Raw genomic sequence first — 8,449 nt, 5'->3', positions numbered from 1 at the left:
GAAACTCAGTATCACCCCAGGAAGGCTAATACGGTTGCTGATGCCTTAAGTAGAAAGTCGATGAGGAGTATGGCTTGTTTGCTTACTGAACAGAAAGAGATCTTGCAAGATTTTGAGAAGTCTGAGATCAAAGTGGTATTGTGTGAACAGGGCGGATTGATAGCCGCTATATTAGCTGAACCGACAATCATTGATGAGATTAAACAGAAACAAAAAGAGGATGAATTCCTCAAGAAAGTGATTGATGAATTTGAGACAAGTCCAAAAGCAGAGTTTAGTGTTGAAAATGAAGTGTTAAGGTTTCCAAACCGAGTGTGTGTCCCAGATATACCGAAACTAAGAAAAAGAGTTCTAGATGAAGCCCATAAATCAGTTCTTGCTATGCATCCGGGTAACAATAAAATGTATCAAGATTTGAAGCAAAGCTATTGGTGGTGCAAAATGAAGAAAAAAATTACAGAATATGTGTCCAAATGCCTTCAGTGTCAGCAAGTAAAAGCTGAACATCAGAAACCAGGTGGTCTACTTCAACCCGTCCCTATTCCTGAATGGAAGTGGGAACATGTGACTATGGACTTTGTTGTTAGTCTACCCCGAACTCCCTGAGGTATGGATTCCATTTGGGTTGTAGTTGATAGATTGACTAAATCTACACATTTTCTACCTGTTAGAACTACATGTGATGCTTATAGACTGGCTACAATATATGTTCATGAGATTGTCTGTTTACACGGAGTTCCGGTATCTATTGTGTCGGATAGAGATTCGAAATTTGTATCTAGATTGCGGAAGAGTTTGCAGAAAGCTATGGGGACAGAACTGAGGTTTAGTACCGCATTCCACCCACAGACAGATGGGCAATCAAAACGGACTATACAGACGTTAGAAGATATGCTGAGAATGTGTACCGTAGATTTTCAGGAGAGTTGGGAAGACTATTTGCCACTAGCAGAGTTTGCATACAATAACAGCTTCCACTCCAGCATCGGTATGGCACCATATGAGGCTTTGTACGGTAGAAGGTGTAGATCACCAATTTGCTGGATAGAAGTCGGGGATAGAGCTTTACTTGGGCCTAAAATTGTGCAAGACACTTCTGAGAAGATCAAAATAATCCAATAGAGGCTCAAAACAGCTCAGGACCGACAAAAGAATTATGCAGACGTTCGAAGAAAACCTCTTGAGTATGAGGTTGGTGACCATGTGCTTATCCGTGTGACTCCAATAAAAGGCCAAGTCAGGTTCAGAAAGAAGGGAAAGCTATTGCCCCATTACATTGGGCCATTTCAAATTCTAGAAAGGCTTGGTCCAGTTGCTTATAGAGTTGCTTTGCCACTGGGATTCGAGCAAATCCATAATGTGTTTCATGTGTCGATGTTGAGGGGTTATCTTCGAGATTCGTTTCATGTGATTGATTATCACCGAGTAGCTCTTCATGAAAATATGGAGTACGCCGAATGGCCGAAACGAATCATTGACTAGTAAGTGAAACAATTGAGAAGCAAGTCCATCCCGATGGTGAAAGCGGAATGGAAAGAACACTATGGGATAGATGCCACGTGGGAAAAAGAGGATGAAATGCGACTACGATATCCACATTTGTTTCCAGACGGAGGTAAAATATGTTTGGAGGACCAAACTTCCTAAAGGAGAGAAGACTGTGATAACCCTGTTCCGTATTATGCTAATTGATCTTTCTTATGAATATGATTATGTGCTTGATATGATTTTGAGTGCCATTTATATGAATATATGTGGTTTTGAATTTCTATCTGTTCACCGTAAGAAAATCTGTTTGAATCGCTGCTCTAGAATTTAAATTGAAGGCCCTATCAGCCACAAAAATCGAAATTGATCACGCCATTGTGATCAGCATAATTTTTAGTGCCTATGGTGAAATTTAATTGAAAATTGATTCGGATCAAAATAATTAGATTCAAAATGATTAATTAGGGCACTATTATTAACCTTAATCAATTTGATTAAGTGGGAGACTATAAAAAGGGGCATCACACTCACATTCATGAAGTTTTGAGCCCATGTCACTCATTTTGGCTGAAATTAGCTCTCTAGAGAGAGAGAGAGAACCGAATTTAGTGAGAAAAAGGGGCCAACATTGAAGAATTGCTAGAGAATTCAAGAGGCTAAGAGAATTAGCTCAAGAGTTAGCTATAATTGATGAATTTGAAGTCAAAGAATGCATACATGAAAGGAATTGCCATGAATTTGTATGTTTGAGCATGAAATACATGATCCATGTTGAATCTTTGATTGAAGTTCATGCTTTTGATCATCTCTTCATCATTTAAATTGAGAATTAGAGCTATATCTCACATGCATGTACAATTCATAAGAGTATGAGTTTTGAATGCATGAATTTGTTAGGTTGGAAATGAGCTTGGTGTAATTTGGAGCATGCATGTAATTAATTCATGTGATTTAAGCTTCATAATGGGGTCAATTGGTGTTGGCCTCATGTTAGTAGATGTATATGAGAACTATGAGTCATAAAATGCAAGATATGTTAATTTGAATACTTGTTTGAAGCTCAACATGGTTGCTGGAAAACCCAGAATTTTGCATGCCTGCTCGAGCGGGGAAAGCGTCGCTCGAGCGGGAAATGTTAGCCCCCAGAACTATTGCAGACATGGATGTCCGCTTGAGCGGGGATATTCATGCTCGAGCGGGGAGCCATGTAGTTTGACTTTCAGCTTGAGCTCCTGAATTCACGCTCAAGCATAAAAATGAGGCAACCAGCACTTTTGCAGACCTAATGGGTCCGCTGGAGCGGCCAAATCCATGCTCGAGCAAGGAGCCCTGTTTTTGAAATTTTGAAAAGATGTTATGTGATCATTTTTTCGTTCTCTTCCATTTTTAAGCACTCTTAGGCATACATTAAGCATTGTAAATGAGTTAAAAGTGTAACAAAGAAGCCTAAGAGGAATGTATGAATGAAGAACGAATTGAATCGGTTGTGACCCATTATGTTCATGAAATGTGTAGGGTCAAGCACGAGGGCAATTCCATCGGCAGATCACTGTGAGTAATATCTTAGTAGAGATATTTTGAAGTATGTTATTTGTCCAATTGCATATTTCTATATAAGTCTTATAAGCTCGTTAATTCAAATTGTGGACAAATGCTTGTCATGACAATTGATTGGGCCAAAGGCCGTTGGATACATATGAATGGGCCAAAGGCCGTTTGACATGAATGAATGGGCCAAAGGCCATTTGAAATGAATGACTGTGCCGAAGGCCGTTCAACATGAATGACTGGGCCGAAGGCCGTTTGACATGAATGATTGGGCCGAAGGCCGTTTGACATGAATAAATGGGCCAAAGGCCGTTTGCCGTGAATGAATAAATGGGCCAAAGGCTGTTTGGCATGAATGAATGAATGAATGGGCCGAAGGCCGTTGGATACAATTGATTGGGCCAAAGGCCGTTTGACATACATGAAAGAATTGGACTCGAGGCCGTTTGTTAAGAACGATGTGGCCAGCGGCCGTTTGATATGTTCAGGCTTGAAATCACCTATTGTACTAAGTAGAATCCTAAATGGGCCCAAGGCCGTTTGATATATGTGAATCTCATTTGTGCACCTTCTTTATTTGATATTATTCACTGGGCTTTAGCTCACACTCATTCATGTGTATGTAGGTGAGCAAATAGATGTCAGAACCCAGCCCCAGTGAAGCCGATGTGGAAGGTCAAGTTTTGAAGAGTCAGCCCAAACGTCTCACACACGAGACTTACTTTCGCCTAATCTCGTTATGTTGGCGAAATTGTTGGATTACCTCTGTATATGAGTTTTGGCTAGGCTGACTAATACTGGAATGATCCTGTGTGTGTATAATACTTTAAGTGGATTTTCCTTTTTGGGTGTGAGTTATTAATGAATACCAATATGTGTTGTTGATGTGCCATGTAAGCACAGCTCTATGGGCAATTGGTAAGTTTGCTTCCGTTTGGTCCCTTAACTCTGATGTAGTACCTTTTGTTTGGTTTGAGGCCGCAGATAATCCCTTAATTACTGGCTAGTTATGACCTCAACCCATAGGGGCGGGTTCGAATCATGACAGAAGAGGTCCAAAGAAAAGCTGCCAGGAGCGCGTTCCAAGCATCCTGAGATAAATTCCAAACACGTTGAAATCGTATAGGGAAAGGAACACTCTAACCACGCTGACATCGTGAGAAGAGGTCCAAAGAAAAACCAACCAGGGGCGCGTTCCACGCATCTGGAGATAAATTCCAAACATGCTAAAATCGTGTGAGGAAAGGAACACTCTAACCACGCTAAAATCGTGAGAAGAGGTCCAAAGAAAAGCCAATCAGGGGTGCGTTCCATGGATCTTGAGATAAATTCTAAACACGCTAAAATCATGTAAGGAAATGAACACTCCAACCACACTGAAATCGTAAGAAGTGGTCCAAAGAAAAGCCAATCAGGGACGCGTTCCATGCATCCTGAGATAAATTCCAAACACACTGAAATCGTGAGAAGAGGTCCAAAGAAAAGCAGTCAGGAGCACGTTCCACGCATCCTGAGATAAGCCCCGGGGGACAACGATCCTAAACGCTGCTCAGCATAAAAGGATAAATGATACAAGATAACACAAGATGCAAATAAATGCAATACATGCGATTATATGATACATGTTACAAGCAATGTAGTGCATGATGTTTTAGGGAATGCAATAAACAAGCAAAGTGGCGCTTTAGAAAGCACCTCATGGTGTGAGTGGCAATGAACCGGTCTATTCTAATGGGGATCTCCCCTTGTGTTCTTCGAACTCTTACCTTTAACTCACAGTTCAAAGGCCCTCAAAAGATGACAAAGGTTCTTCATGTAGAAGCCATGGATATCACTTTTCTTCCTGATCATATTCACAACCTTCCCTATTCTCCAACGGGGTGACAGACTATGTTGGTTCAGTATCCAAAGTTGAGGCGCACACAAGCTATCTCAACCTATGGGGCTGCCATACAGATTTCAAGCTAGGGATACACCCTGGTTATTCAAACCAGACTTTAGTCTCGAAAATTCTAAACCTTTGTGTTCTAGGCATCACCATTCGAACTCTAGTTTCCACCGTCGCTGTTGGTCTCATAGGAACTCATTGCAAAACACAGCCAAGACACCTTTGGTAGGGAAAAGGTGCTCAAGGAGGGCACTTCTAATTGCCATTCTGGCTTGAAGCAAGCTTGAGCTTGAGCTTGAGCTTGAGGTACACTCATGCTCCGGAGAAAAGACAAAGCCTGAGAAGGTGCATCAGGAATGCAATCTCGGAATTTTCTAAAGTTGAAACACATTAAGATGCTCTAAATTTTCCCTCTTTTCTTTTGCTTTGCAGTCCGAAACCTATATAGCTTCAGAGAGGTCCTTGTTCCATTGTTCTCATATGACCTGCATTGAACCCTGCAGTTTATGAAAGAAAGAATCCTGTTTTGTACAGATATGGAGAATGGCATAGCACTCTGAGCACAAAACGATTTATTTTTTAAATTGAAATTGAGAAATGAGTTCTTAACCGAGTATTGAGCCTACGACTGACTACAGTACACCATGACTCAACAAAGAGAAAACGAAGGTAAAACAACCTAAACACATCTATTGACACTCAAAATGACTCAAAACAAGAATTGAGACAAACAAAAACAACAAACACAACACTCGAATGTGTTCCAATGGCGGGAGACCTCTCAGTTCACGACGAGCCTGCTTTTCCGGGTATTGTTTCCCACCCTTTCTTATTTGTGATTCTCACATCACTATGGCACTCAATCTTTATTTCTCTGACAAGCCCTTTCCTCAAATTTTCTCTCAACGCACATCTCTCTATTCTTTAATCTCTCTTATTTTTTAATCCCTCCCTTGGGTGGTTGATGGATAAGAAGGAAGTTGAGGGCTCTTGTCCCAGGTGTTTTGCTAGATTCTCTTTCTTTCGCTTACAACTAGTGAGTTCTCTCATAGAGGGGTTGTGGTGCGATTGGATGTGCAGTAGACCTGCAACTGACATTGGTTGACGATGCCCTTGGCCAGTTTAAATGTGATCAGACCTGTCAAGATAAGGGAGTGGAATATCCTGCTCCATTCCATTTCGTGCTTTGCACTTGGCTTGATACCTCACTATTTAGAGGATGAGAAAGCACTTGGCCCCCTACTGATAACTTTAGTTGCGCCCTTTCTGGTGAGTGCATTAATAATGGGGAAAAGATAGAAACCCTGACTCAACTGTGCCCCTAGTTCATTAGTTTGACCATTTTTTGTTTTGGCTTTCTACTAAAATAATTTTGACCAATATGAGAGTTAGATTAACATGCTTATTCGACTTCCTGATTTGAAATCATGTAAATCAGGTTGTGGGCACTGAAAATTTTCTTTTTTTTGGGTCCAAGGTATGGTCCAGTTTTGGAAAAATAGAATAATTTTTGAGAAAATTAGTCAACTTCATTAAAAAAAACTCAAAACTATTTTTGTATATGGCCACTGCTCAAACAACGTAGAATTTACTGTTGAGATGCAGAACCTCAGATCTGAACTTGAATTGTCTTGCAGCTGAATCTTGTAACGGAATAGGACAACCGAATTTGAACAAAGACGAGCACAAAGATGAGCCAATTTGCACATGGAGAGGATAGCTGAGTTTGAACAAGGATAAGCCAATCAACATGGATGAGCCAAGCAGGCTGAAACTGGTTGGGGCCGAACTTCAGGATGAAGTTGCCTACGTATCCCAAAGATGGGAATCAGGTCGTACGTAGTTCCGAGTTGAGGCTCACTCGGGTGTTAACACTCTCCTTTTACGCTCTAACTTTTGCCAATACTTCCCTTTTGGGTTTTCAACCTTGCGAGCTCTGTTTTTCTTTTCTTTTCATTATTTTTCTCTTTTTTCTTTCTTTTGTTTCTTTTCTTTTTCTTTTGTTCCATTTTTCATTTATGTTCTTTTTCTTTTCTCTGCTCTAACTTTTGCCTAGGTCGCCCTTTCGAGTTTTCGGCCCAGCAAGCCTCTCAAGGATAGAAAAGTCTAACTTGTCCATGTTGAATGGTCGTATGATCTCTAAGCCATTTGAATATGGGAGAATGGCTGTTGTTTGCTGATGTTGTAGTCTTGTAAGAGCCCATCCAATTGGGTCTGAATTTGGCCCTAGTGTTATGGATAGGAACTCGATTGTCCTTCAGCAAAACTTTTCTTTTCCTAGATTTTGAGATTTGGCTTTCTTGCCGATCTCCATTGGCTTGGGAAATGACCCAGTTTTGACTCTTTGAGCATTTTTGACCTTTTTGCCCCTAGTTGAAGGGCTGCTTCTAATCTAGCTTTGCAAGCTTCCTTTGATGACATCTGGCCTTATTGGCCCCTAGTTCAAGGGCTGCTTCCAATTCGGCCATACGAGCCTCATGTTTTGGTTGATCGTGGAACATTCTGAATTAAAGCTCAAGGTTTGAAAGCAAAGGGGTCGAGTCTTGAGACCAGGAGTGATCCTATGCTATGGAAGCTCAAGATCAATTCCAAGCATGTCTTCGTAGGACCATGCAAAATATTTTTTGAAATCTTTTAAGAGAACGACTACTGCAGCGTCTTACTGCAGTGCTTCAACAATTTGCTGTAGGTGCTGCATGAGTTCTTCCACACCGGATGAAGGATATTCTTCCATTTGGAATCGGCATTTGAACTCGTGCTGAGCGAGAAGTAGATGACCGTTCTCGGACCTGACTGGACACTGGTGAACCAAAGGCTGACTGCTGTAGTCACTGCACTGGTGAATCCTGCCTGACTCTTATCCGTCTTGTACCTGGAGGGGGGGGAGTGAGGTAAACTCTGGTTACCTCTAAACAAATTCCAACCTAACAAAGTCTATCGATACAAGTCCAAAGTACCCGGGGGATATCGGAGCCTTCTAAAGCTATGGTTCCAGAACTATCTAGCAAAAGAGAAAACAGAAAGCATCTCAGCCCAAATTCACTGGAACGGATATGATCACTACTGAATGACTGTGCTCTCCATTGAGTTTTGCCCTAAAACAGATACCAACTTGGCAATTGATATGCACATCCCTGTACTATTTCACTGTAAAGCACATACCAATTAAGTGAGAGCCAAAACACCCCTATGATGGGGTAGGGTTACCCTGTCCAAGTTTCGTCAGGAGCTAGGGTTTTCACTATTGTGGGGAAGTGGTTTGGAAATACTCTTCGGATCTTGGGAGACACTAGTGATCTTCAGCTAGTCACCTGAAAAGAAATAAACACTCCGGTCGGGGGTGCCGGAATTAGCACTCCGACGGACAAGTTAGTTTAGACGCTCAGGATAGCCTATTTACCGATTTTGTGAAATGATTCTTACATACCTTTCTATAACTGTTGTTCCTGTATTTATACCAGTTCTTCTTGATCCTCGGGGCCAGGGCCTACTTTTTAATCATTGTCCTTTCCTTTATTCGGCCCT

The sequence above is a fragment of the Camellia sinensis genome, chromosome 1 (assembly GCF_055761805.1).
Source record: "Camellia sinensis isolate YWXY chromosome 1, ASM5576180v1, whole genome shotgun sequence".
NCBI classification, from domain to species: domain Eukaryota; kingdom Viridiplantae; phylum Streptophyta; class Magnoliopsida; order Ericales; family Theaceae; genus Camellia; species Camellia sinensis.
This window is presented reverse-complemented; position numbering follows the sequence as displayed.